The following is a 10,730-nucleotide window of genomic DNA, read 5'->3' as shown; positions in this document are numbered from 1 at the left end:
GTTATAAGCTGGTTGTTAAATACAGCTGTTCTTGAAAGTTAAATTATATAAACTTGCATGAATTATTTTTAAAAGATTAATAAATGCTAAGAACTACATCAAAATTATTTTAGTATATTTTATTATCATATATACTCTTGAGGTTATTTTATCTATTTCATCCATATGGGGGAAATAAAGAATAGTGTACTAAAACATGTCTCTTCCCAACTTTGCATTGAGTAACATTACATTGTTAACTCAAAAGAGGTCATGGCAGTGAGGTAGGGGTGGAGAGTCAGGGATTGTTGTTCAGACCATAACAATGGACAGATGTTAAAATCAGAGTTGTTGTTATTGTTGTTTACCAAGCTTATTGTTAAGCATTTATCAACTTCATGTACATTAGTCTCTAGAGGTATGAATTATATATTTTGGAGCTTCACAGTGCTATTCTCTAGAGATACAGGGATAAACTGAAAATCCCAAAGAACGTGCTTGAGAAAAAATATTAGGTGGGGAAGATGACCTATTTCACTTTGGTGAAAACATTGCTTGACAATGTTGGTACTTTTGGTTTGCAGTTGCTTGGACCAAGTTAATGTTCAGTGGAGGCTTGAGATGGGATACAAGCAAGACAGATCTGACTGAACATGTGTCTCAATTTGGAGAAGTTGTGGATTGTACAATTAAAACAGATCCAGTGACTGGAAGATCAAGAGGATTTGGATTTGTGCTTTTCAAAGACACTGCTAGTGTTGATACATTTTGGAATGGAAAGAACACAAACTGCATGGCAAATTGATAGACCCCCAAAAGGAACAAAACTTTAAAGGAAAAGAACCCTCCCTCCCAAAAAAGTTTTTTTTGGTTAGATTGAGCCCAGACACTTATAAAGAACAAATTAAGGAATATTTTGGAGGCTTTGGATAGATTGAAAATATTGAACTTTCCTTGAATATGGAAACAAGTAAAAGAGGGTTTTGTTTTATCTCATGTACACATGAAAACCCAATCAAGAATTTGTTAGAAAGCAGATATCTTCTGAGCACTGGGTGTTATATGTATGTAGTGAATTGCTAAATTCTACTCCTAAAACTATAATACCCTATATATTTAACTAACTAGAATCTAAACAAAAACTTGAAATTTAAAAAAGCAAAAAATTAAAATAATAAATAAATAAAAGCAGATATCATCACACTGGTTTTAGGAAGTGTGAAATCAAAGTTGCACTACCCAAAGAGGTATATAAGCAGCAACTATGAGACAATGAAAGAGGTGTTGCAGTTGGTGGATAAGGTACCAGCAGCTGTGGATCAGGTCAGAGCCCAAAATGAAACCAAGGATTTAATAACTATTATGACCAAGGATATGGAAATTATAATAGTGCTTATGGTGGTGATCAGAACTATAGTGGCTATGGTAACTATGATTATACTGGGTATAACTATAGAAACTATGAATATGGCTAGGGATATGCAGACTGCAGTGGCCAGCAGAACCCTTAGATCAGGGTGTCTTGAGAGGGTGGAAATCACCAAAGCAATGAGCAGGCATACTAAAAGAAGACTTTGGAGAAATTTGGAGGAGATTGCTAAAGTCTCCCATCTTGCAGAATGACATTGACAATCGGTCTTTTGTTGATCTAAGATGATTATTTTGTAAAAGATTTCTAGTGTAAAAGACACAGCTGTGCCCAACTGTATAGAGCTACCCATTAGTTGTCTTTGTTTTCACATTGTCTTTTGTTAATCTGTGTTATGACTGGATTTGGATTTGTGTTTATACAAGTTTTGTTTGTATGATATCATGTTAAGTTTAACAAATAAATGCTTCCTTGTGTGATTGTTTTTCTGCATCAGGTACTACATATTTCTGTAAAAATGTAGTCTTATTTATTTATATATTTATTTGTATATTTATTTGCTTATTTGTTTGCTTTTAAATATTTTATTTGTGAGAGAGAAAACATGCACGTGAGCACAAAAGTGGGAGGAGGGGTAAAAGGAGAGGGAGAAGCAGACCCCCTCCCAGCAGGGAGCCTGATGCCCAGGTAAATCCCAGGACCTTGAGATCATGACCTGAGCCAGACAGACACTTAACTGACTGAGCCAACCAGACACCCCTTTAAACATGCAATTTTAAATAAACAATATTTAAGGCAGAGTTTATTTTGTAGGGAGTATTTGTCCATACAGAGAAACGGTCATCCTTTATGAATAGCCAGCTACAGTGTCACCCTTTGCCCATTTTTGTCAGATGTATTCTGTGTTTTAAGGCTTTATTTCCCTGTTAACGGAGGTATTCATCACACCTTTAATGTTTCCTCTATGTATCTGGAAACGTAGTCATAGTGTTGTCATTAGTGAAAGCTTTCTAGCAGACCTTGAATCTTCTGTATTATATTTTGAAGTGCACCTTCTTAATACAAAGTATGTTGTTAGCTCCTTTCATGAATAGAAAACACATGCTTTGTTCCTTTCTCTGGAAATCCATTTGTTATGATATGCTAAAATCAGACTTAATCAGTGGTCTACTAGAAAGAGCTTTGGTTAATCATAATATCAATACCTTAATTATTCTCTTGGTAAAAATGTCCAGATATATTCAAGGAAAAGGCACTATTAAACTGTGTGTAGGAGTTATGGTTTAAGGGTATCAAAAATAGTTACATTTTAACAGGGGGTTTGACAGCTAGGTATGAGGTTGTTAAACGAACAAAAATTAAATTTAGGTATTTGAAGCAGCGTCTGAGGAAATTAGTTGTATTCTGTTAGTATTATGGTACAGCAAGCAGTGAACTGAGCAAAATGTTTTTTATTGGGGAATTCTTAAGAAGATATATTGGGTATTAACTGTTAATGTGGTGTTAATGTGGTTTTTAGTGGTGGGGTTCAGAGCCGAAGGCCAAGAAAGAATTCTTGAGATGTCTTTGGTGACAAAAGGTGGTTTTATTAAAGCACATCAACAGGACCTTTGGGCAGAAAGAGCTGCAGCAGGGTCATGAGTAGTGGCCCATTATATATTTTCAAGTTGGGAGGCAGTTAAAGATAGTGGAAGTCTCTAAGGAGTTTTGGAATCAAGATTTCCAGGACCTTGCGGGATCTACCTATCCTTAGGCAAAGGTCATTTATTACTGTCTAACAAAATCTTAGTCATGAGACCTTTCAGATGTATATCAGTGGGTCATATTCTTGGAAGATGACTGGCTACGTGTATCTTTGGATGGTAGAGATAAAATAATTTTTATGTGTTAGAGTAGACATACAGGATCCTGGGTGGGGAGTCAGGCTAATATTGCCTTTTCCCCTTGGCAAAGTATTAACATAGAGCTAGCTGTGTTCCTGGAGGAAGATTGCTCTGCCTGTTTCAAGGACTTGTGAATAGGCTAGAAATCATAAAGAAATTTAATTATTCTTTTGCCTTTGCTTCTTGCATCAGTGTGAATTCTTAGAAAAAGTCATGGTAGCAGATTTCATCATTTTTAATGCATTAGTGCATGAGCTGAGTAGTTAAGCATATCCATATTCAGACATAGGAAGGAGTAGTGGGGAAACATACACTTTAAATTTTATGTATGTTAACAAAAATCTAAGTGACTGACTCATTAAAACAGATCTTCCTGGTGTGGTGCATCAAAAGCAATTTTAACTCTAGATTTTGGAGAATTTCTTGGGTATATTCAAACATTGAATTTTACATTAAACATACTTGTTGGATTTAAATTTTCTGTGATTCCACATTAGCCTCTAGGATTGGCAATACATGCTCATATGCAGAGTAGTTGACCTCATCTTCAACCAAATGTAATTTTTTTTTTATGCTGATGAGCCTGCTTTTTGTTTTATTTGGTGCCTGGATCTTTCTTTATTCAATGATGTTTGTACTTACTTGCAATCAAGTTACAATGAACTTGGCCTTGTTTTGCTCTGGGTTTTGCTATTTGACCTTAAATCGAGGTGAAGTACCAATGTTGGTTATTGCAAGGGACTATTTATTCTTTCAGCATGTTCATTTTAAGTTATGTTGTCAGAGTCTGTAGATACAGTGTCTTTAGGGCAGTGAATGCTGGTAAGCTGAAATTTATGGTTAGCTAACAAATTGACATTGAGATTGTCCTTTCCTTGATCAAAGATGAATAAAGCCAAAAAAAAAAAAAAAAAAGCTATTTTAGAAAGAGAGAGAATGCGTGGGAGTGGTAGAGAGAGGAAGGGAGAATCCCAACTGATTCCATGTTGAGTGAAGAGCCCTACATGAAGTTTGATCCTAGGATCCCCAGATCATGACCTGAGTTGAAACCAAGAGTCTGATACCTAATGGAATGAGCTACCCAGGTGTCCCAAAGGCTTTTTAAACAGACAACAGAAAGTAACTTTAGATATTTTAGAGACTAATTCTGTTTACATTTTGTTTTCACTACCTTCCTATACATTTTTTTCAGTATCATAATAATACAAAAATGGAATAAGATTTGAGCTGTTATTAACCAATACCAAAATCTATAAACGAAATTAAAATATATTTTAAATAACTAATTTTCCTGAGTTGATTAAAAGTACAAATATATACTGAAATCTAAATTATCTTTTATGTATAAAGAAATAAAGTCAAACATTCATGTACTAGAAATAATGATTTTTTGAATACCAATTGGAATGTTTTACTTTTTGGTACAATCAATATAAAATATAGAATGTATCAAATACAAGAGCCTCACTGGGGGGCGCCTGGGTGGCTCAGTGGGTTAAGAGCCTCACTGAAAAAAAAATTCTTTTTCAATTTCCTTATATTCTGATTTTGTGGTAGTTGATTAATTCACTGAATGGGTTTAATTTTGAACCAAAACATATTTTAAAAATCTGAAAAGAAAATGGACTCATTTCCATTTTAAATGTCACTGAAATAAAAATACTGAAGTCCTGGATAAGTGTTTTCCTTTCATAAGGTTAAATATCTGCCAAGAATATTAGCTGAGTTTTCTCAAAATTGCCCTTCAAGTGCTATTGGTGCCAAAAACCAACACAAGGAAGTGAAACTGGTATTATCTGAAAATCACAGTGCCACGACATTTAATTGCTGTAATCCTATTGCAGCTGGGATGTCATCACCGATGTTTATTTTAACCAATTTTATAAAGCAATTTTTATTGCTACTGCTTAGTAATATGCTTACAAACTTGATTACTGCCTTGGAAACTGATAATCCAGTGGGTGAGACACACTATTAAACAAATCATTGCCACATAATGTTTTAAGTGCTATAATAGAATTGTTAGTAATATATTTAGAAGCACAGTTAGGAAGGGTGCCACCTTCCAGAGATTAAAGCAATGCTTCAGAAAAAAAAAAAAAAAAATGGTATCAGGGATGCATGTTTAAGGATAAGGAGGGGTGCCCAAGTGACTAAGTCAGTAAAGCATCTGAGTCTTGGTTTCTGCTCAAGCCATGATCTCAGCTTGTGAGATCAGCCCCCATCAGGCTCTGTACGAGGCATACGGCCTACTTAAGATTCTCTTTCTGCCACACCCCACACCCCCCTTCTGTTCTCTCTCTCTTTTTCAAATAAATGAATAAATAAAATCCTAAAAAAATGGATAAGAAGGAGAGGGAAACACGCAAAGGCAGAAATGTTCTAATAACTTCAAATGATTAGCTAATAGGATAATGTTCAGTGTAGATAAAAATCAGATAATTTATATTAAAGGAAAGATTACCCATTTATATAGCCTAGTATCTTTGTACTAGATGAGCTAGTCATCACAGTTGGTGGACTAGCTTGCAATTGCTAGAGAAACAGCAAACTAAATTAGAATCTTTGGGAAGAAGGTCACAGATATATTTATTCTGAAATAATTATCCAGGAGATTCTGATGCTCATTGCTGACACAAAATATTATTAATTCAAAGCATTATTTTCTAACACAATGATATAAAATTTTTATTGCAAAGTTTCATGTTACAACTTTGCTTTTTCTGTGTGCCAAGACCTATTCCCCCGGGCCTGTGAATGTGCAAATGTATCAACTGATATTTAAATATTTAAACACAAACTACAACAGTTCCTAAAGGTCTTTGTGAGAATAAGGTGCCTTCCAAATCCTATATTTCTGAGGATCTGATTTTCCTTTTTTTCAGCTATGTTGAGGTATAGTTAACATATAAAATTATACTGTATTTAAAGTGTACAAAGTGATGATTTGATATACCTATATATTGTGAAAGTATTAATTCTACCTATCAAGTTAAAACATCCTTCACTTCCTATATTTACTCTTTGTATATGAAAACATTTAATTTCCACTCTCTGAGCAAACTTCAGTCATATAATGCAGCATTATCATCAGTAATAACCATATTATACATTATTTCCTCCAGGCCTTACTTATTTTATAACTGAAATTTTGTAGCCTGTTACCAATCTTTCCCTATTTCTCCCACTCTCCAGCCCTTGGAAACCACCATTCCACACCATTTCTGTGAGTTTAGTTTGTTTTGATTTCACATATAAGTGAGATCATATAGTATTTGTCTTTTTCTGCCTGGCTTATTTCACTTAACATATTGCCTTTCAGGTATATCCATGTTGCCACAAATGACAAGATTTCCTTCTTTTTTTCCTTATGTATTCATCCATGGATAAACACTTAGGTTGTTTTCCATATCTTGGCATGAGGAATAATGCTGCAATGAACATGACAGTACAGATATCTCTTTTAGATAGTAATTCCATTTCCTTCAAATATATACCCATAGAGTTGCTGGATCATATCAACAAATTGACATAGTTCTGTTAATTTCTGACATAGTTAAATTCTGACGTAGTTCTGTTGTTAATTTTAAGGAACCTCTATACTGTCGTTGATAGTGGCTGTACCAGTTTACATTCTCACCAACAGTGTATAATGGCTCCTTTTTCTTTACATCCTCACCAAGAATTGATATTTCTTGTCTTTTTGATAGTAACCATTCTAACAAATATGAAATGATCTCTCATTGTGATTTTGATTTGCATTTCCCTAATGATTAATGATGTTGCATACATTTTCATATACCCATTGGCCATTTGTATGTCTTCTTTGGAAAAATGTCTATTGAGGCCTTTGCCCATTTCTTTTTTTTTTTTAAAGATTTTATTTATTTATTTGACAGAGAGAGATCACAAGGAGGCAGAGAGGCAGGCAGAGAGAGAGAGTGAGGAGGAAGCAGGCTCCCTGCCAAGCAGAGAACCCGATGCGGGACTCAATCCCAGAACCCTGAGATCATGACCTGAGCCGAAGGCAATGGCCTAACCCACTGAGCCACCCAGGCGCCCCTTTTGCCCATTTCTTAACTGTTTCTTTTTTCTATTAAGTTGTATGAGTTTCTCACATATTTTCATATTAGCCTCTTATCAGATATGAGGTTTGCAAATATCTTCTCCAATTCTGTAGGCTACCATTTCATTTTGTTGATAGTTTCCTTTGTTGAATAGAAGCTTATTCATTTGAAATAGTCTAAGATTCTAATTTCTTAATGTTTGTGCAAGCTAAAAAAATGGGAGTTCAGTTTTGGTAAATTGATTGGTTTTATACTGAATTCTAAATCAATATGTTACAAGAAAAACACACAAACAAAAAAAATATGTTAAAATACATGGGTTGTGATGGTTCACAGCATTTTCTGTTTGGCTTGACTAACACACATAGAAGCAAAATACCAGGATCCTTTTCTTGTGGTCACAGTATTGGACACCAATTTAAAAGATGTCAAGGATGTTTATAGTGATAGTTCAGATTATTGAGATTAGTGTGAAAAGAATTTAGAGCCTGTTGATTTTAACTCATTTTCTAGGTGCAAAAAGAGCTCAGAAAGCAAACCCCTTGCTCTAGTTGACCTGTCTAGTTCAAGTAAAAGTATGAGTAGAACATAAACTTTGACTAATCACACAGTCTTCTACCTATGAAATATTTAGCAAAAAATGTTTCCTACTTATGAAATGTTGAACCCTAAATTTTTCCAAATAACACAATATTCATGAGTTTGCAATAGCAGAAATTCTGTGATGAACTATTCCACATCTAGAAAACCAATTGCCAGAAAACAAGCAAACAAACAAATGAACAAAAAATCATAAGGCTTCATGAACAAAGCCCATGCTTGTATTGGTGGGGTATGGTATGTATAGATTCTTAGAATTCTTACTTTCACTCTCTGATAGACATTTTAAGTGGACTTACATTTAGGAAATATTAGTTACATTTACCAATGTGTCTGTAAATGTGTTAGCAATTATTGATAGGACAATCATAAAGTTAAAATTATTTTTTTTTAACTTATTTATGTTGATTATAGTCTCTATTATTAAGAAGTGGAGTAGATAGCAACTATTTTGAGAAAATAAGTACTGGTAAGTTCCTTCTAAGACTGCCTCGGCCAAAGGAGTCCTGACCAGATATCTGACAGACGTCCATTCCTGTTGCATAATAGAGTCACACAGAAATCTTCAGTGAATAAAATGCAGATCATCCTAGAATGGCTTATTTGATCTTGACAGTCAGAAAATGCCCACATCAAGGTACTTTCTGATGGTGTAATGACCTCTTTGCTCTATGTGTGTCCTAAATGTGGTTGTTAAAATGCCTTTACTGCAAGTGCTATTGTCAAACTGCATACAATTTTAACTTTAAAATATCAGAGAAACTGTGTTTGTCAAGTTTCCCTCTAATAGCATATGAAGAGCTCTGTAATGGCAGTGACTACACAGGCAGCAGATCTGTAGTTCTCCAGCATTTTGTAAGATTATCTGTTTTCCCCACATCTTAATGAAATGTATTATACAACATTCATCACTTTGAGATTTAGAAAATTTTTAGTTTATTTTCTAAATCAGTACTGAATAAACAGTGAATTTAATGGCCTTTCCCTATATGTATAAGCTTTATGTATCTATGAACAAATTTACTTGAGTAAAGAAAAACACAACTTCACAGAGACAGACACTTCTTATCGTAAAATTAATAGGGAATGGAATGGAACTCAGAATGAGATGATATCTACTTCTCAGATCCTGGTAAGTAGGAATAAAAACTAAATTCATGTTAACTCAGGCAGAGATTATAATACAATTATATGAATGAATGTAACCATCCTCTTAAAAAAATGCAGTCATGTTACAAAATACGTCCACAAATAAAGAATGATCATAGAATCAATTCAAACCAATGGGTCAAAAAGAGAGTAAAGTATTAGTGTGTTATTACAGTCAGGATTCAATGAGTGCAATGTTACCAAATGACTGTTGATTTCATCAAATAGTTGCTTTAAAATTATGATTTGTGAAAATGGGTCTAGGGTTCAGAATATGATGAAATATTAATAGATTTTTTAAAAAATACAATAACACAGGTTCTTCAGGTAGCAGACTCTGAGATTGAAATTCATGTGCAGGAAATGCTTTGGAAGTGTCTGAAGGTCAACATTTTGGAAGAGAAGGTAAACAAGCTTGGACAAAGGTAGTAGTTGAATAATAACATGGTCTTAGTAATAGGCTTAGCTGTCCCTTTGGGGAGTTAGAAAACTGGGATGACCTTTTAGGATTGTATAAAGTCACAGCAAGGGTGACTTTCCATCTTATCCTCAACCATAATTATCATTGCACATAGTCATCTCTGGAAGGGAAGCATGATATTAGACTTGGCTATGTCAAGCTGAAGCAATTTCTGAAGAGGCCTAACAGCTGAGGACTGTCGATGTTAGCATTTCAGCTGCTCAAGAATGAAGAAGGAAATCCTTTGTTTTTACAGGGAGATTTGCCCTATACATCACAGTATCTTTCAGATTGCAGTTTTTCTCCTTGTTCATTTCTTCATGTGATTCTCAGAATCACTCTTAAAGGATTCTATTGGATGTATCTCTCTTCTTAAGGGAAAGTTAAAACAGGAATCTCAGTGGGACAAAGCACAGCCCAGACTGATGCAACTGCTCTTACAACCTCTGCCAACAGTAGAATATTCCAATATGATATGATAAAATAATTTCCAGAGGGATTAAAAAACTAAGTATAAAAATATCAAAATGGCATAAAAATAAAGAGATAAATATACAAGCCATTCAATCTGTTGAAATGTGACAGAAAACATGAATAAATTCATAACAGAAAACATGAACATGAACAGATAACAGAAAAACATGAACAAATTCCTCACCTAAACATTAAGATCTAAGATAAATCAAAACACAATCCAAATGGGAAGATAAGATAATATTCTAATTATTTCCAACAATTATGACAAAGTGTCTTAAAATTGGTACAAAACTCACCTTATGGTAGAAACATCTTAAATGTAAATGAATATACAAGTCTCGATATAAAAACATTAAAGACACTGTACTGTTTATCCATCTATTTCTTCTCAACTCCAAATTCCCCCTCTGCCTGCTCTGTGAAAATGGATCTGGGCCATTTTTAATATTTTTCTTTTGCCATCTTCAATTAAAGCTTTGCCAGTAGAGGGTACTAGAGTGACATTGCAGGAAAAAAAAATTATTTTTTCATTTCTTGTGTGTTTGCTTTTCAGGTATCACTGGTGCACATGGAATCAATCCCCAACACTCAGGTCCTGCAACACTTGCAAGATTTCTAGTACCCAATACCTGTAGTTCACAGTACCCAGAAACACTCAGCAGCCAACAGCATTTTTTGGAACTCCTTAGGGCAGATTTGTAGCCGAGTGCTACCGGTGAGACATCTGCCAAGGAAAGCTTTCCTTG

The 10,730-nt window shown here is 34.4% G+C and overlaps 1 pseudogene; it reads left to right on the top strand.

The window, feature by feature from the left end:
- Positions 1 to 580: 580 nt before the first annotated feature.
- LOC116592012 lies at positions 581 to 1,247 on the top strand (annotated as a pseudogene).
- Positions 1,248 to 10,730: the final 9,483 nt, after the last annotated feature.

This window comes from Mustela erminea, chromosome 1 (assembly GCF_009829155.1).
Source record: "Mustela erminea isolate mMusErm1 chromosome 1, mMusErm1.Pri, whole genome shotgun sequence".
In the NCBI taxonomy this organism is placed as follows: Eukaryota; Metazoa; Chordata; class Mammalia; order Carnivora; family Mustelidae; genus Mustela; species Mustela erminea.
The sequence above is the reverse complement of the archived record's forward strand: the minus strand, read 5'-3'. Positions and strand labels throughout refer to the sequence as shown.